The 22074-nt window shown below is 37.2% G+C and overlaps 1 protein-coding gene across 1 annotated transcript in view; it reads left to right on the top strand.

The window, feature by feature from the left end:
* Nucleotides 1–13272: 13272 nt before the first annotated feature.
* Nucleotides 13273–22074, top strand: part of LOC144971516 (uncharacterized) — a 264566-nt gene continuing 255764 nt past the window's right edge. The window contains exon 1 of the mRNA XM_078912499.1: nucleotides 13273–13704. The gene's annotated coding sequence lies outside the window, so the exon portion shown is untranslated. The remainder of the gene's footprint in view (nucleotides 13705–22074) is intronic.

Here is a 22074-nt window from a genome sequence, read left to right as displayed (position 1 = left end):
ACTAATCCGTGTTATTGCAATTCGCCTAAACAAAATTCAGAAAAAAAAAACACCGAACACTATCACTACCTTTACAAAAAGTTATACACAAATATCCGTTCTGTGAGTAAAAAACCCAGAGGAAATACATATTTTATCCCAAAATCAACCTGATCTTTTATTTTTAACCGAGACATGGTTATATGAGACTGGAGATGATCCCCTAATCACAGCCATGGCAACAGATGAGTGTAGTTTCAAATCAGTGCCTTGGAACAACGGACGGGGAGGTGGAATTATTGTATTTTACAAAAAGAAAATGACTGATCGCATTGCTATCAAAAGTAATATGTTCAATTCCTTTATTATGAAAGCACAGAGATATGGACATCGACTGAGGAACGCAAATACTCCACACTCAATGTATTTATAGAGCACCAAGTAGTGATCACGATAAACACAAAATGCCGACCGAGGGCCTCCGAGATAAGACCAACGTAATATTGTCCAACATGTCCACAAAAAGAGGAAATGCGATTGTTGTTGGTGATTTTAACATTCCTTTTAACGAGAGCTAAAAGAAACACAAGAACATTCGAAGGCATGATTTCTCAACATTCATTAGTACAGCTACTGTCATCCCCAACTCATGACAAAGGGAATATCATCGACAATGGTGTTATCAAAGAATCCAATTAAAAAACTACAATACAACAATAACTGACGTCACTTACACATATCACAAATTAATAGAAATAAATATCAATAATACAAACATGAAGACTATGAGGAAAAAAGTAACATCACGAGATACGAGAAATATTGACGTAAGTGAATTTAGAAAGAAATTGGAAGGTGATCTTCATGGCCTGTACAACAAACAACACAGCCGACGTCACAGTAGACAATTGGAACGTATGTGTCCGCAACACTCTCGAAAACACGCAACTTTAAAGACCAGAGAATAATTAGTCATCGTCGTTTCGCTCGCTGGTTTACAAAGGATGTTGGCCAAGCCAAAAGGTGCGTGAGATAATCGTGAGAAAATCGGAAAGGTTATGGAAGAAGACCCACCGACAGGTTCACTGGAACCGCTTCAAATCAACGACTTTCAAATGGAAAAAGACAATAAATTATGACGGCAAGTTAAAAAATACCAATCTTTAAAACGGCTGTTCTCAACATGAGATGAAATTCTAGGAAAATCAACACCATCACCTAGAGGTAGACCTTCTTTGTACAATGATGCCAAGTTGCCTGAAATGCACGCTTTATTTTTTACTCAGAAAATCGACACAATTCGAAACGACTTAGACAGTTTTGAGCTTTATACAGATAAACAGCCTTTCGATGGTGATATTTTAAATTATTTCCAACCAGTCTCAGATAAAAAATAATAATTAAAGAATCAAATTATGAAGGCCCCAAATAAATCTAGTAAGCTAGATACCCTTCCAACATCGCTTTTAAATTCTTGTAGTGGCGAGCTTATTCCATCAATAACTGAAATTATTAATAGGTCACTGCAAACTGGTATCATCCCCTCTTTTTTTAACACAGCTCTGAAAACCTTACTTTTAAAGAAACCCTCTTTAAACCATAACGATTTTAAAAACTACATACCCGTTTAAAAATCCCGGAAAAAGCAGTTCTTCACGAATTAAATTTACATTAAAAATTGCATGTTATATATGAGCCTTATGCCGTATAGGGAAAACCATAGCACCGAGACGGCGCTGTTAAGGGTAGTAAATAAAATAATTCGATTTTAAATGCTGAGAAAAAAGAGACGAACATGTTTTGTATGTTGGACTTATCGGCTGTATTTGACACGATTGGTATCATGGGATTTGGGTTGAAATAGCTCTAATCTAATTTAACGAATCGTCGATAGATTGTTGTGGTTACAAATGTCATCCTCTGAAATTTGGCGTGCCACAAGGATCAGTATTGGGTCCAGTTCTTTTCAAAATGTACATGAAACCCCATGGATCAATTATTTCTGATTATATTCTAAATTATTAATTTTATGCAGACGATAGTCACATCTATAAGTCTATAAGACCATTTACATCTTCCAATCTTGCTTTGTTAAATTAAACAAACTTGGATAGAACTGAACAGACCAAAACTTAGTAAAACTGAAATAATATTTACCGCTAGGCCAGCAATTCTTAAAATATGTAGATTGTGACTCAATCGTTTTAGGAAACAGTGTAATTGAAACTGCTGAGGTTGTTCGAATTTGGGTGTATTCATTGATTCAGATTTTTCTTTTACCAGCCAAGTAAATCATATCGTAAGGTTAATGTACATGGAAATGAGAAGAATACGTCGTGTTAGACATCTCATTACAAGAGACATCTCGGCCTTGTTAATATAATATCTCTAATCCTGTCAAAGCTAGATTATTGCAATTCTCTCCTCTCTTTTATAAATAAAGACAAAATAAAATCTCTTCAGGCAGCCCAGAACGATGTTGCCAGGCTTATTTATAGAAAGACGAGAAATTATCTATATCGGATTTGCTAAGAGAAGTCAACGGGCTTCCCGTTGAGAAACGTATAGAATATAAGATCTGTACTGTTGTTTTTAAATCACTGCACTCTGATTGTCCATGATATATTAATGATAATATGCTTAAATTCTACGTCCCAGCCGGGAATTTGAGATCAAAGTCTGATAATCACATTCTTGTGAAGCCAAAATTGACTCCCTTCCAAGATATATCACAGACATTAATGATGCAGAATCTTTTGAAAAAACATCTTAAAACGTTTCTTTTTAATATGTAACACAACATAATTATTTTGATTTGTTTCATAATGCATAATATTTGAGTGGTTGTATGTTAGAGTGTCGCGTTACTGTTAAGCGTTTGAGTTTTGTTGAGATACGGGGTAAGGCGCTATATAAGAACCATATATTCTTCATCGTCTTCTTCTTCTTCTTCTTCTTCTTCTTCTTCTTCTTCTTCTTCTTCTTCTTCTTCTTCTTCATCATCTCTTCTTCTTCTTCTTCTTCTTCTTCTTCTTCTTCTTCTTCTCTTCTTCTTCTTCTTCTTCTTCTTCTTCTTCTTCTTCTTCTTCTTCTTCTTCTTCTTCTTCTTCTTATTATTATTATTATTATTATTACTATTATTATTATTATTATTATTATTATTATTATTATTATTATTATTATTATTATTATTATTATTATTATTATTACTATTATTATTATTATTATTATTATTATTATTATTATTATTATTATTATTATTATTATTATTATTATTATTATTATTATTATTATTATTATTATTATCTTTTGTCACATTTAGCTGTAATGAATTGCAATACTCTTTCTTTGAAAGTACAAAGGGATTTATCAAAACTTCAATTTTTGTTGGGATAAGGTTTCTATTTTTTTTCTAATTCTTCTGATTTCAAGGTCATTTTAAAAAATGTTATTGACCTGACTGGACATTGAAAGATCAGCGTCAATCAACACTCCAAGGTTTTTTCTGCTTTTAGAAAAAGAAGTAAAGTGATCCCCGAAAGAAAGCCACATAAAATTTGCCATTATAAGGATGTTTTGCCTACCACAGATTAAAATTTCTGTCTTTTTATCATTCAACATTAGTTTGTTTCTGCCCATCCAATCTTTAACTTCGTTTAAACAGGCTCCAAATCGTCCGATCAAACTTTCAATATCATCACAGAGATAAGAACTAAATATTTGAGTATCATCTGCGTAACATTGATATACAAAATAAAATTTCTTCATAAACATTTGACAGTGGCAGCATATACATAGTAAAAAGTTCTGGTCCAAGGACCGAGCCTTGAGGAACACCAAAGGACACATATATCGGGTTTGACACCACTCACCACGACAGTCTGTCTGCCAGTGCAGGCATACGCATGCATTAGTAGAGCAAACAATAGGGAACAAAATTGTGATATCAAAAAACTGATTCCAATCTCATTGGATGTTTAAAAACCACTCTTTTGGAGGACTGGATTCATACCTTGTGTAATTGATTTTTGGTTTCAGAGTGACGGGCATCTTACTTTTTAGTCCAAACATATGACGGTCGTCAATAAAAAATCAACCATCCTCGCTCTTTTGCGAACAGTAATCCTAGGAATCTGCCTATATAATATGCTGCCACTGACATCGTTATTAAAATAATAAATGATCTTTATTTAGCGCAATACCACTAAATGTGCTCAAAGCGCTTTACAAGGGGTCCCTTGTCAACAACAACATTTAACATGTAGGACGGGACATGACGCCTGTTAGGCGATATTACAATGTTTCGGACAAAGACAACGATGTAAACGGCCAGGTACTCATTTTACACCTGAGTACGGTGAGAGAATGGGAGGAAAGAGACTTTTCCAAGGACGCAATTATGCGCAGAGCGCGAGGCTCGATCCCAGGACCTTCCGATCCGAAAGCGAGTGTCATACCACTAGACCACATAGCCGCACAGACCACCGTATGATTCAGTATGTAACATAATCATTAGTACTTCTCTCAAGGACTGGTTATACACATACTTTCGGGGATTTTGGAATCGGAAGAAGTAGAAGTTGTGACGTCACGACATTTTTGTCCTATTTAAGACGACGTTGAACACTGAAAAATGCGCAGAAAGCCATTCTAAACGTTTATACATTAGGACCCTTGTCTTAATGTTAAAATGAGCTAAACGTGTTACCATCCCAATGATTAAAACAAACAAGATCAGTTGAAACGAAGAACCCCCCCCCCCCCCACCCCCACCCACCACCAAGTATTATAGATGTTGTTTAGAACGTTTTGATAAAGGAAATTTCCAATTTCAAGATGTCAGCAGTATCGATTCTATACATCCGTTTGTTATTATACTGTATTAGCCACTCACAACACAGATACCCGTGGGACGATTCTTATTATTGTCCTCAGACAACACAATATGCTTGAAGGAACGACAATGATGCTACACTACATACATCTTGTTGGATGTAGGAGTAAACACATTATATATGATAATACTATGGTAATAAAGGTATTGTTGCAATTCAGAGGTTGTTATTGAGTGTGTTCCATTTCCTCCAGTTTTAATCACTGTTTTAGTAGGTATGTTTCGGAACTAAAAATAAGGTGAGCTTTTTATATTGCGCAATAATCTCTAAATATGCTCAAAATGTTTAACAAGGGATCCCAAGCCAACATAAACACTCAACATTGAAAACGAGACACGGCTTCCGTAAGACGATATAATATAATACAACTATTTTGGACAACAATGCCTTTTCTGGCCAGGTACCCATTTACACCTGAGTGCGATGAGAGAATGTTAGTCTTTTTCAAGGACTAGATTTTATGCCGCCTTCAGGGGGACTCGAACCAGGGACTTGCATATCAGAATTCGAATTCATACCACAATAACACAAAGCCGAAACAGTAGTTAGAGAGCACACGCAAGAGGGAACAGAAATAGGATGTCAAAAAAACTGGTTCCTATCTCATTTGAAGTGTAAACCCACTCATCCGGAGGACTACTAAATACATACCTTGTATAAATGATATTCTACTTTCAGGCTGATAGCATCTTATTAAAAAATAAATAAATAAAATTCCCTTTATTCATCCCATTTAGGGTCTATTCCAAGGGAAGACTGGAATAACCCAGGCGTCAGCCGCAGTGCAGCGCCGCAAATATTCGAAATATTTTATGCTAGTCGTCTATAAAGGTATATTTATATCCTCCCTCTTTTACGTCTCGTATTCCTAAGAATCTGCCTGTACATCCTGCTATTAAAATAGTTATGCCACTTTATGATTTACTATGTAACCTATTCATTTTATCCGTTTGAAAGGAGGGGACAAGAATAATAATAATAAATAATAAATGGCATTTATATAGTGCTGTACCCCGTTGTTTCAGGCTCTAAGCGCTTTACAGTGATATAAAACAAAACATATTACAGTTAGACAAGTTTGATGGAAAAGTGATACAAATTCAATTTAACAACAACAGAATATGATAATAGTATTGCACCATTTTGACGTAAAAAGATAAAACTTGAAGCGAGATTTGAACGTTGTCAACGAATGATGTAGAGAACATTGGATTGACGTTTTTTACGAATCATTTGTCACAAAACTATAAGTATCTATTATAAGCCATTTAGGTTTTACAGATTTACTCGTAGATGTGTTACGTTAGTTGCGATCGTTTTGGGTGACAGAACTGGTGAACATTAATTTTACTTATACGCAATAGCCGGTTTGTGAAAGTAAGCCTTATTACTCGTAGATTCATTGTTAATTAAGTTTGTTTTCTAAGCTTGGCAGTCGATTTACCCCCCCCCCCCCTACCCCATTCCCCCTGTTATATTATTTAGGTTCTACCAATAGTGCATGAGAGTTCATGTTTGTGCGATTAATAAATAATTTGTTGTATTAAATGTATATTATACATTTAATATTACACCAAAGTCGTTGAAACATAATAATCACTTAAAACCAAACAAAAACCAAAAATACCCCCCCCCCTCGAAAACCCCCCAAAACCAAACCAACTAACAAAAAAAAACAAACAAACCAACAACCCCCAAATAACATAACAGACAAACAAAAAGAAAACTGACATAAACACAAAACTCGCGCTTGAACTTTCACGATTCTGAATACAAAACAGTTATTTTGTTATACATAAATAGAGTTCAACAGTCGTGACGTCATTTCCCTCGTAATGACGCATAGGAACTGGTTCTAAACTATCGGAACAACGGTGGACGCCATTATCTCCATCACCGCCCTTAAGAAATACTTCTCCGTCGAGCATAAAAGTGTATCCAGAGGAGAAAAACGTTATAAATCTGATCATGTTTTGACTTTTACACATTCTGATCAAATGACATGTGAAAAAGTTCTAGCAGGCATGAAGTACCGTTTTTCTTTGTTGAGAACTATGATGGCCGCCGTTGCTGGGCGACGTGACATCTGACTATTGAATCCAATTGAAAGCTCATTCACTTCACTATCCAATGTAGATAAATAAATATGGTGATCTCAATGCCTTGTATAAGAGGATATCGCAAGTATAACCCTCTCCTTACCATCAATAGGAAAGTCGTCACATTCGTTATGATGCAACCAACAGTGTTACCACTCTGATTTCTTTTGTACACAACAACATTTCAAGATTATTTTTTTATTATAGCTATAGAAACTTGACACTGGGTAACACAGCTTATTTTGATGAACAATATTATGTATAGAATGTACTTGTTTCAGTAATAAATAATAATGTGAAATTGATTGTAAGCCTCAATTCAATTACAAAAACCGATCAAATGAACGTTTCGGGTTTCCCCTTTATCAACAAAACAGGATGAATGAAACATCACAGATGAATGAAATAATGTGGTAGTGGCGTAGTTAAGTTACAATAATAACAAAATGATGGAAAGAAAGAAAGAACAGAATACCTCCTTGTCATGCTTCAGATTGCCTCATCGCTACTTCCGGGTAGATAATTAGTTAATAAATATACCCAGGAAATGGTTGCCATTACTATTCCAATGCAAGGGTGATGTAAGCTCTATGTATTTGTGACCCATCGTCTCAAAACGGTATTATGTCGGAAAGAACCAGATGCTTAAAAGCCGAATTTAATGTTAAAACTGGTCAAAAATATAAACCGTTGGCATCAGGACCCTAAAATATCGTTGTCATTCTCCTCAATGAATTATATAAACTCAACGCAAGTCTGATTTTACTGGCTATAAATTCAATTTTCAACATCTTAACCAACCCGAGTTAATACCGCTTTGAGGCGAAGGGTCACATTTGTGCGTTTGTCTTTCTGTTGTGTCACTTAGGTGTAAATACATTATGTTTATGTGCGGTCTCAATTATGTGTTTATGATTCTTTTAAATTGTTTTGGTGACTTGTAGCCTCAAACCGGTATTATGTCGGGGCGATCCAGATATCATAAAGTGATTTTAAAGTCCAAAAGGACAGGAAATGATGTCAAATTGATAAGTTCGTGTCCGTTAAAGCATTTACATTTTACAAATACGTGCGACTATGTGGTATTGTGGTATGACACTCGCCTTCGGATCCTGAAAGTCCAGGGTTCAAGTCCCTCTGTGGGCGGCTCTTATATAGAGCAATATCAACTAGACTAATAATATATTAGGGTGTTTTTTTTTTTTGAGGTTATCTGATCAGAGAGATGAATGGCGTACCATGACCACCTATGTCTGGCACAGACTTGGTACTTGAAGAGAATCCAATAGACGCGCTCAAAGTGCTTTTCAAGGGGTCCCTAGCCAACAGCAATACTTAACATGTAGGACGAGACGTGATGCCTCTTAGGCAATATTACATTTTTCCGCACAGAGATAATGCTGTTAATGGCCAGGTATTCATTTTTCACCTGAACGGTGAGAGAATGTGAGTAAAGAGCCTTTCACAAGGACTCATCTTGTCGTCTTGAGCTAGTCACGTCTCCCTATCAGGTCCATAATAATATATGAATGTGCGCCGCTCAGAGAGGACCCGAACTTGAGGCAATGTGCATGTCACATAATTTGCGTTTTGAGAAGATGGGTCAACTATTTTTGATTTGATCACCGCCGCGAAATTTATATTCTCTATTGTCTTCTGGCACTTTCCTACTCACTTCATCTCTTGTTGTTATCGACATCAGTGCCTGCCCAACAAAGTGATGATAATTATATATCAATATATCTGACACGATGTCTAACGGAATGAGCTGTTTTCTGTATTTTTATTTGTCAAACACACGTGACATTTATTTTTCATCAGACGGACTGTCCGTTTAGTATTTATTGTTTCTCCTACCAATGAAAATAATGCAAGCAAAAATGACCTTTTTTAGGGCTATACTCTCTGGTTCCCGATTGGGATTTGAACTGCAATAAATCTGATCACAAGGTTAAAAGTCAATCTGAATAAAGGAAAGGGGGGGGGGGGGGGTTGGACAAATTATATATGGGAATTTTTGTGGGCTTCGATGGGTAGCTGGGTGGCTGGCTTATGTGTGTGTGTGTGTGTGTGTGTGTGTGTGTGTGTGTGTGTGTGTGTGTGTGTGTGTGAAAGTTTATTACAATTTCCCGAAGCTAATTTCCCACTCACTTTATCTATCATTAAACCATTATTTCTAAAGTGCCAACAATTCTCTACTCCATACTTTGTGGAAAAATATAATTGTTCCTTTCAAAAAAAAATATTTTCATGATATTCCATGGTCACGAAAAATGGGTCATTTTTCAAACGGTTGTATCTTCCAAACCGACGTGGTCTAATGGTATGACACTTGCTTTCGGATCGGAAGGTCCTGGATTCGAGCCTCGCTCGGCACATAGTTGAGTCATTGGAGAAGGCTCTTTACTCACATTCTCTCACCGTACTCAGGTGTCAAATGAGTACCTGGCCGTTAACAGCGTTGTCTCTGTCCTCTGGGGGTTGAAAAATAAATCGACTTCTTTAAGAATCGATCTTGGTCCTTTTGCGTGTGAAGCGTGTGCCCTATCAACTGAGCTGTCGGACCCTCTCCCCCCCCCCCTCCCCCCCCCGCCCCTCCTTTATAACTAGCAAAGGCACAGATGCCAAACTTAAGGTAGTCCAACCCGCTTTCTCCTCCATTCCCACGGGATATATTTAAACATCGACTCTTCTTATGAATTAAACATAAAGCTATAATTTAGATAGAATATCGTGAAGAAGGATAGGACGGCGATGCATTCAGAAAATGATCGTATGTTGCTTGTGTGGATGGATGGATGGAGCATTGCCAGAACCAACTAGAATGCAAAAACATGTCAATAAGTCAAGCATGAATCGAACGCAGTAGTGCCGCTATGTGGTCTAGTGGTATGACACTCGCTTTCGGATCGGAAGGTCATGGGTTCGAGCCTCGCTCGGCGCATAGTTGAATCCTTGGAAAAGACTCTTTACTCACATTTTCTCTCCGTATTCAGGTGTAAAAATGAGTACCTGGCTGTTAACAGCGTTGTCTCTGTCGGAAAAATTGTAATATCGCCTAACAGGCGTCATGTCACGTTCTTCATGTTACGTGTTACTGTTGACCAGAGACCTTTGTAAAGCGCATTGAGCACACTTAGTGGATATTGCTCTATATAAAAGCTCTTTAAAAAAAAAACAACTCCGAAGAGACATCAGTTGAATTTTGGATTCAGTATAATATAGCCTAACCATAATAATTTATTGGGCGTAGACTAGATGCAAGTTGGCGGTTGGTTGTAAGCCCTCATTTTAAAACCTGAATAACCACCAACTTTACTTATGTTACGGATTGGGATTTCGTGGTACGGTAGTATAACATTCGGTTTGTGATCGTTGGGTCCATCGTCCGATTTACACTATGGGCTGCTCATAGCTGAGTCAATGGATAAGGTTTCTTTACTAACATTTTCTCAGGTGTAAATATCGAACCTCAGACTGAATGGATGCCAGGAAATTCGACAGTAATAGTCTGACGGGGTCAATCGGTTTAGAAAAAAAAGGATGAAAAAAATGGAGAGATAATGAAAGAAAGAAATAGTAGTAGTAGTAGTAGTAGTAGTAGTAGTAGTAGTAGTAGTAGTAGTAGTAGTAGTAGTAGTAGTAGTAATAGGAGTAGTATAGAGAGAAGTGGAGGAGAGAGAGAGATAGAAGAAGAAGAAGAAGAAGAAGGAGAAGAAGAAGAAGAAGAAGAAGAAGAAGAAGAAGAAGAAGAAGAAAAGAAGAAGAAGAAGAAGAGAATTACAAAAAACATTCCTGACTTTACAAAGTCAGAATTGAGTAAAAGAACAAAGGAAGTTACTGTTCTTTCGATAGCTTAAACAAATAACACATATCTCTTTTCCTGACTTTATCTAATATGTCTTTTCTATTACTCCTATCTTACTACTATTTGTTCTTTCGTCTCTTCTTCTGTCTTCTTCATTCTTCGTTCTTCTCTCTATCTTCCTCTCTTTCCTTTTTCTCTTTACTCTCTTCTTCTTCTTCTTCTTCTTTTCTTCTTCTTCTTCTTCCTTTCTCTTCTTCTTCTTCTTTCTCTTCTTCTTCTCTTCTTCTTCTCTTCTTCTTTCTTCTTCTTCTTCTTCTTCTTTCTTCTCTTTCTTCTTCTTCTTCTCTTTTCTCTCTCCTCCTCCTCCTCCTCCTCCTCTACTACTACTACTACTACTACTACTACTACTACTACTACTACTATACTACTACTACTACTACTACTACTACTACTACTACTACTACTACTACTACTACTACTACTACTACTACTACTACTTCTTTCACTATCTCTCCATTTTTTCATCCTTTTTTTCTTTCTAAACCGATTGACTCCGTCATACTATTACTGTCGAATTTCCTGGCATCCATTCTCATAGCTGCCAGGACATTAGATTAAATTCACGATTTTTATTATTTTCTTCATGCCTTTGATAATGCTAATAATTTCCTTCAGTTTCCATTTATCGTAATTTGTTTTCAATAAAATGATCAAACTTGTACATGCTATGAAGTACACTATGCATAAAAAAGAGAGAATCGGCTTACCAGAAACGGAATGAAAGAGGTGCCTTTGGGTACATTCAGCGTCGGATACATCTCGAGAGGCTGTTCCAGAAGCGTGTCATTATTTATTGTCATAATAAGAAATATCGTTGAAATTATAATAATTACTGCTTGTGTTGCCAACGCTATAACTGACCTCTTCCTATTTCCTTAGAAGTGGATTCGTGTTTTTTTTTTCAGTTTGCAACTAGAGCTAGATAATTCTCGAATGGTTGCCCTAGAAAACCCGTTCGAATGTCATGCTTGAAGACATGAAATATTTTTTTCGAATAATTTCAGAGAGCAAAAGCTTCGAACGGTATCAAGTCAATAAAGCCTATAGCTTGCAATTGATACTCCACGCGAGTAAATGATTTTGGAAAGACAGCAATGATAATCATAAATTTCACTCTAAGAGGTCGGTTTTAACCAATTACTGCGTATTCTGGAAAAAAAACCCAACCTCGTATTTCCAACTTTGGCCAGAAACATAACTCGTCCTTAAAAAATCTATCGACCCTCGTCTTGGCATAACCTCTGAAATCTAGGACTTTGCGAAGTTCTCGGTTTGAGAGTTTTTAGCCAACACGAGAGTCGTTTAAATCGATCTATATTAATTTGGAGGACGAGTTTTCTGGCCAAATTTTTAAATACATGTTTTTTTTCCGGACTGCGGCAGTTAATTGGTCAAGGACAAGTGGGATATCCCACATTAAAATGTTTTGACGAAGTTACTTTCGTCCTCTCGTATTCAATGTTAGTTTTTTGTGATAATATAAGGGAGGGTTCAAAGCGGAAACAGGTACCCGTGTGCGGCTATGTGGTCTAGTGGTATGACACTCGCTTTCGGATCGGAAGGTCCTGGGTTCGAACCTCGCGCTCGGCGCATAGTTGAGTCCTTGGGAAAGGCTCTTTACTCACATTCTCTCATCGTACTCAGGTGTATAATGAGTACCTGGCCGGTAACAGTGTTGTCTCTGTCCAATAATATTGTAATACCGTCCTACGTGTTAAGTGTTGATGTTGGCCAGGGACCCCTTGTAAAGCGCTTTGAGCACGTTTAGTGGATATTGCGCTATATAAAAAGCTCAATTTTTCACTACTACTACTACTACTACTACTACTACTACTACTACTACTACTACTACTACTACTACTACTACTACTACTACTAGACATCATTGAGCTCTCACTAGCTCACTCTCTCTCTCTCTCTCTCTCTCTCTCTCTCTCTCTCTCTCTCCCCCATTCTCTTTCTCTTTCTCTCTCTCTATATCTATCTATCTATCTATCTATCTATCTATCTATCTATCTATCTATCTATCTATCTATCTATCTATCTATCTATCTATCTATCTATCTATCTGCATCGGCGCATACTTAAAAGCAAATGTCAGTCTTAAATGAAAACTGCTACTCACCACCACCACCACCACCACCACCACCACCACCACCACAACGACGGCTGTCACTGTCACATCCCACTACCAATCACCACATACCTCCCACCCGCCCGAATCGGAATGAATGGCTGCTGTTATATCTCTTAGTTGAGCCAAGCGCCAAGCAATCTATCTACGTGCTGCATGTTGCAGTGGTGAAGGATGATGCGGATGCTGCTGTTGCTGATGATGCTGCGGTGTGGCGGCTGTGGTAGTGGCGGTGGTGGGTGGTAGTAGTACGAAGTCGTGGCATAGGATTTGCAATATCAACATCAGCACACCATTGACACTCGCAGTAGTGTAGTGAGGAGAGCAACGTTTTTTATGATTATGTTTGTATTCTATTATTGGCCGAGTTGTTATCGATGGGACATGATTCTATCTGGCGGTTGTATTGAATCGACAATGCCACTGGCGATTCGATTCAATTCGCCAAGTTTTGTTTACGATATCAATTGAGTTGAAGAGTGTTCGATATTTAATCATTATCGATACAGGAAGTGGATTTCCTTGTGGATGTAATTTGTTATTGAGATATTCGATGTTTAATGATATTTTATTCGATTAAAGATTAGTTTTAATTACTCTGATTTTATAATTTGGAAAAGAAACGTTTGCTCTGTGTGTTGTAAAAAGGAATACCTATCATTGTGAGTTCATATGGAATGTATATAACAATATAATTCATACACAGAAATGTCGGACTTGATTTTTAAGGTAGGCATACCTTTATAAACTGATGAGGTATGAGTATTTTTTAAGCTGATAAAGAGATGTACACATATTATAGAAGTGGTTCAACAAAGTATATGAGTATTTATGAGTTGATAAACTATTGCACATCTGTGTGATGTCAATGAGGCGCTTAATGGCTATTTGATTTAGTAACAGTTAATAAAGGGTTGTGCTCGTTTATGAATTAATTTAAAACTAAAAATATTGAGCTTTTATATAACTTAATATCCACTAAATGTGATCAAAGCGTTTATTACACGGCGTCCCAGAGCAGCATTTAACATATTATAATACATACGTTGAGATATACAGCCTATAAGTTGCTATTATAAATACCTTTCAATGGATACAACACTGTAACCAGCGAGACACTCCGTTTACACTTGAGTGAGGTGAGAAAATATTAATTAAGGGCATCTTCAAGGACTCATTTTTGCGTCTCCCAAGACACTTACAAGGGACTCGAACCTTCAAATCTTAGGTTGGAAGGTAATTGGCATTCCACGCGACCACAAAGCCTCTCATAAAGGCGTGCACGCGTTAAATACGTTACAAATACATTCTATTTTTATGTTAAGAGAAATAAAGCGAATTAGAGTCTCGCTTTCATTTTAAGGCATAGAAAACGTTTTAATTATGATAAAAATATGGAAACAGTAATTCTTTTCTAAGGCAGTCTTCTAATAATAGAATTACACATCTGAATACCGATCATATTGTGAACAATGTCCATTTTATTTAACGAAAAAGAATTGTTCGCTTGAAATTGAATAATCTCGGGCATGTGTTTTTGAATATCTATCTATACGACTTGGGAGCCTTTTTTGTACCGCATAAAACACTAGTTAAATACGGAAATCCCATCCGAAAACATCAAATTTAAATACACTGTGATAAATGAAGAATAAGTCGATTTAAAGAGTAGGCTACACACACATCGTTCTGAGATCTGATTGGTTCGTTATACTTATGTCACATACTATTCGCAAATAGATGATGATGTCCCGTCAAAGACATAAAAGACATGGCATTCCACTCGACCACAATTCGATTCATTCACATGATTTCCAGGTTTGCTTGAAAAAATTGCAACAAGCGCAGGACGAACGCTGATCTGTTAGGAGCAAGTATTACTAATAAGGGGATTGGGGGGAGATATTAAAGTCCATCTCCGATAGGACGAGGATACAATGTACAAAATGCCCATCGTGATGGTATATCAACGATGTGTCTAATTGCCGGCTTGAAACTCTCGGGTCCATAACTATCATAAGCCTGTGGATAGCATGAAGGTGACGTCACTCAGATCTTTGTTATTGTTTTTTGCCACCCATGTTTATTAGTAATTCTCACTAAGCTGTATTAACCAGATTATAAACGTTTAAGGTTACACACAGTTTTGTGTGTTGGTCCGGATGGCAATGTTGTGAGCTTCTTATCCAAGCGTATATACTGTTAGAAAATTAAATTAATTAAATTGAGCTTTTATATAGAACAATATCCACTTAACGTGCTCAAAGAGCTTTACAAAGGGTCCCTGGCCAACAGCAACACTAACATGTCGGACGGGACATGAATCCTGTTAGGCGATCTTATAATTTTTTTCGGACTGACAACGTTGTTAACGGTCAGTTACTCATTTTACACCTGAGTACGGTGAGAGAATGTGAGTAAAGAGTCTTTTCCAAGGACTCAACTATGCGCCGAGCGAGGCTCGAACCAGGGACCTTCCGATCCGAAAGCGAGTGTCATACCACAAGACCACATAGACGCACCTACTATCTATTACCCGAAACAATCAGCCCCACAGATCCTGATCATTACTCACAATTTTAACACAGGCGATAAAGCGCATGAGGTTGTCGGTGTGGCAAAGAAATTCCTTCATCAATGTTATGTCAAAATATTGCGATAAATAATCACAAACTGCGGGGTTGATTGCTCCGGGTGACAGACAAGTTCTTTAGATAGCTATGCTCGTTCATGCTTAGACCGGAACTTACGGCCCATTAAGATTTGCAGTTAATTCATCCACGGCCGGGTGGATATACAGAAACTGTAGACGAAGTGACAACTCTTAAAAACTGGGCGCGCGTGCAAACAAAGATTTTAACTGGTGTCGAAATGAAAACTGCCAGAGAGCAGTTAATTTCTTCGTACGGCTATGTGGTCTTGTGGTATGACACTCGCTTTCGGATCGGAAGGTCCTGGGTTCGATCCTCGCTCGGCGCATAGTTGAGTCCTTGGAAAATATTCTTTACTTTCATTCTCTCGTCTTACTCAGTGTAAAATGAGTACCTGGTCGTTAACAGCGTTGTCTCTGTCCGAAAAAAATATTATAGTATCGCCTAACAGTTTTCATGTCTCGTTCTTTTTGTTACATGTTGCTGTTGGTCAGGAACCCTTTGTAAAGCGATTTGAGTGGATATTGCGCTATATAAAAAATCGCAAAGCTCAATGTAATCCGTCTGGTCGTGGATGAATTAACTGAACGTCTAAACGGCCCATTAACCATTTGCACTTGTACAGATTTTTATATTTTATTGTAAATTCTAACCCAATTCAAACTACATTTTAGAATCTCCTTTTAGGGGATGCGCATTTCTCACAAAAGACTGGCTAGACAAATACACATTCCGTTTTGGTGTTTACACAAAAGATGAATAATCTATTAAACTCTCCCACTGTGGGAAATGGATGAGTTATTGGACAAGGACGTGGAGGTTGTTTGTGTGTGTGTGTGTGTGTGTGTGTGTGTGTGTGTGTGTGTGAAGAAGGGGGGGGGGGGGGGTCGACAGAATGAAAATGACAATGTTAGTGAATCAATGTTCATTCTTTTATTCGTCCCCAGAGTTATACAAATCCTCTTTGTTCATTGAACAATTTCTTTTTGTTCGAGAATTCTATCCCTTATTAATTGATGTTGACAAAAACAGTGAACGTTTAATTTCAAATACTGTCGGTTTTGAGAATCCTGTCTTCAATAATTTAATACAATGACACTCTTACCCTTAATGAGCGTAAATGCGTTTGTCACTTGTTCTTTATTATTTTCTGTAGTCTTTTAAAATTTTAAAATAAAATTGAGCTTTATGAAGGGCAAATGTACACAAAGCGATTTACAAATAGTCCCAAGCCAACCAGCAAGATTTAAGACGATATATTTTGACGCCTGTACTACTGCACTTTTTTCTACAGATAAAATCCTGTAACAGATGTGGTGTTTCATTCATCCTGTTTTGTTGATAAAGGGGAAACCCGAAACGTTCATTTGCTCTGTTTTTGTAATTAAATTGAAGCTTACATTCAAGTTCACATTATTATTTATTAAAAAGACGTGGTACACTGAATTAATGAAGTTGACTGGGCGGAGTTCCTGGCCTCCCATAGTGGCAGGCTGGCACTTACTGTGTCTTCTATCCCCCTATATCTATTTTCCAACTTGCTTTCTATCTGTGTTTGTCTTGGAATGATATTTCTTGGTTTTGTCCAGGCCCTGGCCGGATACCTGGCTGAGAGGGAAACAGTCAAATCTATAGTTAGTTTTAGGAGATGATATTTTTTTTCTTTGTAAATCATCTCTCTGTCATGCACTGTATGATGCTTTGTTTTACATGTTATATACATACGTTGTAAACATTTGAGTGTATTCCTCTTAGTGGGTACCTGTGCTTGTGTCTGGATGAGACTTTTAGGTGATCTCAAACTAAGTACCTCGATAATGTGCTCTTGGAATCTACATCTGTTTCCTATTTGAACCAATTCCCCTTTGTCTTCCTTTTAATTGGGTGCTTTTATTGTAATTCTACAACTTTTTACTATCCCATTTTCTTCCTTTTTACCGGCGCTGATATGACAATAATGTGTTGCAAGCGCCGTAAAACCCTTAAAAACAAAACAAACAATAATGAAGTTGACGTCACTCGGAACCTTGTTAATGTTTTTTTTTTACCACCAGTTTGATGATTAGTTTTTACCAAAATCACTCTCTCAGACACTATAGACACTCTCGACACTATAAACACTATAGACACTCTAGACACTATAAACACTATAGACACTCTAGACACTATAAACACTATAGACACTCGAGACACTATCAGACACTCTAGACACCCTAGACACTCTAAGTTTAGACGTTAAAGGTTTCACCCAATTCTGTGTGTTTGTACGACTGATCTGGTGAGTAGAACAGTTGAGCATTCTACCCAAACGCATAGCATCACAATTTGACGATAACATAAATAAAACGGAATTGACGTCACTCAGTTCTTTATTATTTACTGTTTTTTTGCCAGTCATTTTTATGAGTTGTTCTCACTAAATTTTATAAATCAGGACTATAATAAATGGTCAAGGTTACGCAAAGGACGTATAAATAGAATGAAGTTGACGTCACTCGGGTCTTTGTTATTGTTTTTTGTCATCCGCGTTTATGAGTACTTCTCACTAAACTGTATTATCCAGACTATTAACGTTCATGGTTGCACACCGTTTTGTGTATTGGTCCGTTATACTTCCGGATGCCAAGCGCATACTATCTATAGATAGTATGCAGATAACGTCACTCAGGCCTTTGTTATTGTTTTTGCCATCCGCGTTTGTGAGTTGTTCTCACTAAACTGTATTAACCAGACTATAAAAGTTCTTGGTTACACAGAGTTTGTGTGTTGGTCCGTTATATTTCCGGATGGCAATGTTGTGAACTCCTTGGCCAAGCGCATTCTATCTATATCCGTAAAATAACTAAATGCACAGCATCTGTGACACGGGCTGATGTTGGATTGAATTAAGGTGTAATTTAAGCAAAACTCACAAATCTTTTATGGGTGAATCACTTTGCGGCTCTGTGGTCTTGTCTGCTTTACTCTGTAACGCGTTGGCCACAAGCCTGTCCTTCATTTTGCTCGATAATAATAATAATAATAATAATAATAATAATAATAATAATAATAATAATAATAATAATAATAATAATAATAATAATAATAATAATAATAATAATAATAATTATAATAATAATAATTATAGTAATAATAATAATCATAATGGTGATGATGATGATGATGATGATGATGATGATGATGATGATGATGATGATGATGATGATAATAATAATGTGATTAATATAGCGCTCAACTTCCACATACGTGCTCAGCGGCGCTTTACAATATTAATTGGTATTCAAACAGTCATTGTATGACCCTCTTCATGGCAAAAACTCTCAAACCTGGGACTTTGCAAAGTCTTAGGTTTGAGAGTAATCTCCCAAAATAGTTTTAAAAAATTGAGCTTTTCTATAGGGCAATATCCACTAAGCGTGCTCAAAGCGCTTTACAAAGGTTCCCCGACCAACAGCAACATTTAAAATTTAGGACGGGACATGACGCCTGTTAGGCGATGTTATAATTTTTTCGGACAGAGACACCGCTGTTAACGCCCAGGCCAGGTACTCCTTTTACACCTGAGTGCGGTGAGAGAATGTGAGTAAATAGCCTTCTCGAAGGACTCTACTATGCGCCGAGCGAGGCTCGAACCCAGGACCTTCCGATCCGAAAGCGAGTGTCATACCACAAGACCACATAATAATAATAATAATAATAATAATACATGACATTTATAACGCGCATTTTCATCACTGGGTGATGCTCAATGCGCGAAACAATAATACAGTGACATTATTATACAAATGAAACATTATACAAACTACATCAACATAATATTATCATTATACAACAATGTAATAACTAAACATAAAGTCATTAATACAAGATATGTTATAATACATCCACATGCTATGTCAAATACGGAAATAATATAAAATAATGATATAATAACATAAACTAAATTAACATTCATATTGGGGTCAAATTACAAAGATGCATTAATCAAGATGTGTTTTAACAAAGAGATGGTGTTTTAACTTTGATTTAAATATTGATAAGGACTGCGCTTCTCTTATTCTTTTAGGAAGAGAGTTCCAGATGGAAGGTCCGACGTGACTGAACGATCTGCCGCCGTAAAATTTATATTTATATTTATTTGTAACAATTAATTTTGTAGAATCTAGTGCAGAACGTAGACTCCTCGTTGGCTTATAAGTTTCTAAAAATTCAGTAATATACAATGGTGCTTGATCATTAAGGCACTTATAGCACAATACTGCTAGTTTGAATTCGATTCTCACATTAACTGGTAACCAATGCAGCTCATACAAAAGTGACATAGCCGTACAATTTTAATCCATTGATATTTATTTGAAGGACTCGTTTTCTAGTCAAAGTTTTAATATAATTAAAAAAAAATCCCTTTATTCATCCCATAGGGGAAATTTGTCTCTAGGGTCTGTTCCACCAAGGGAAGATTGGAATAACCCAGCCGTCAGCCGCAGTGCAGCGCCGCAAATTGAGCTAGGGCGAGGTGACTTGCTCAAGGCCACACCGACAGCGAACGGCGGGTGATTGAACTCGGTACCTTTCGGGTACGAAGCACAGACCGTGCCAGGATGAGCCATCCAGGATGCACCCCCAAATTTTGTTTTTAAAATATTTATTCAGAGAACGGTAAAATAGGCCACACGGCTTAGAAACCATGTCTCGATGGCCGGCACTTGTCCTTTTGTTTGTCATCCAGCCAGAGACCAGGGGACTAAAGCATGTACCAAATGCATTTCCTTTATTACATTTTAACTCTGGATGCAATTTTTTAAAACCCTAATTTATGTTTTTTTTAAATGCCTATATAATATATAGCTATATTAGAGCGCTTCTCAACGACTAAACGATGATCTCAGCCCTTTGCTTGTTTGTTTTTTGTTGTTGTTTTTTTCAAATCTACAGATGTCGGATAAGCGTATATTTAATATAATAGGATAAAGCAATCCAATCCACTTCAACCCAATCCAATCTAATCAATACTGCCGGCGCAGCTTCACATTTGGAGACACAACGCGAGACTTGCGGCTATGTGGTCTTGTGTGGTATGACACTCGCTTTCGGATCGGAAGGTCCTGGGTTTCTAGCCTCGCGCTCGGCGCATAGTTGAGTCCTTGGACAAGGCTCTTTACTCACATTCTCTCACCGTACTCAGGTGTAAAATGAGTACCTGACCGTTAACAGCGTTGTCTTTGTCCGAAAAATTGTAATATCGCCTAACAGGCGGCATGTCCCGTCCTACATGTTAAATGTTGCTGTTGACCATGGACCCCTTGTAAAACGCTTTGAGCACATTTAGTGGATATTGCGCTATATAAAACTCAATATTTATTTTATTTATTATTTTTATTATTGTCTATCGTAAAATTAGGCGAGTTTTGTATCAATGCAGAAACTGTGGAAACTCCCCGCATGCAGTGTGATGTGATAGGTGAAAGTACAGTTGGAGATAGTTTTTTAAAAAGTTTTAAAGTCCGTATCACTGTACCACGGACCGACTGAGCCTGTCACGTGAACACTCAAATGGTAGCAAAGAAATCACACAATGATGAAATTGGGATTTCGATAATTGCGAAAAAAACCCAAGCAAACAAAAAAAAACAAAAACAAAAACAAAAAACAAACCCCCCCCCCCCCCAAAAACAAAAACAAAAAAAAAAACAACAACAACAAAAAAAAAAACAAAAAACAAAACGGACTCTTTGTCAGAAAACCTACAAAAAATAAGCACGCTAGTAAAGAATAAACTATTTTCATCTGGTAAAAGTCAACAACCCCCCCCCCCCCCCTCCTCCAAAAAAACAAACAAACACACACACACACATACACACACACACACATACACACACAAAACAACAAAAAACATCAACCCGCCCTCTCCCAATAAAAGTCCCACAAAAAACAAACAAACAAACAAACCCCCATCCCCCCCCCCCCCCCCCCCCCCCCCACCCACCAAAAAAACAAAACCCAAAACAAACTACGAGTAGTAAGATACTCAGCAGTTATATAAAATTTTGCGAATTATTCAATGAATATTGAACTGGCTTCGTATTCCATAACACACGAAAAGACCTTTAAAGTGGATCATTCATAACATTGTGTATCATATTTCAGTATAAAGTTATTTATTTTCGTCCTTTTGACCTACGGACGGACGGACGACTTTAAAGCTTGTTCATTTTCGATTCGTTGTACGTAAGTGATCTGGAAAAGATTGCGTGATGAAGGCTGGCATTTTCAGTTTGGGTTGCCCGTCTCTTTCCCCTCTTCCCCCCCCCCCCCCCCCCCCCCCCCCCGCACCACCTTCTTAATAGCTTACCTCAATCAAAGGCGGCTTATTATCGACTGACCATTTAATTCTTTAAAGGCGGAGTTGGATTAAAATCGAACCCGAGCTTAGGTCGTTTTGGTAGAA

This window comes from Berghia stephanieae, chromosome 4 (genome assembly GCF_034508935.2).
Source record: "Berghia stephanieae isolate SIO BIC M18660-M18661 chromosome 4, UCSD_Bste_1.3, whole genome shotgun sequence".
NCBI lineage: Eukaryota > Metazoa > Mollusca > Gastropoda > Nudibranchia > Aeolidiidae > Berghia > Berghia stephanieae.
This window is presented reverse-complemented; position numbering and strand designations above follow the sequence as displayed.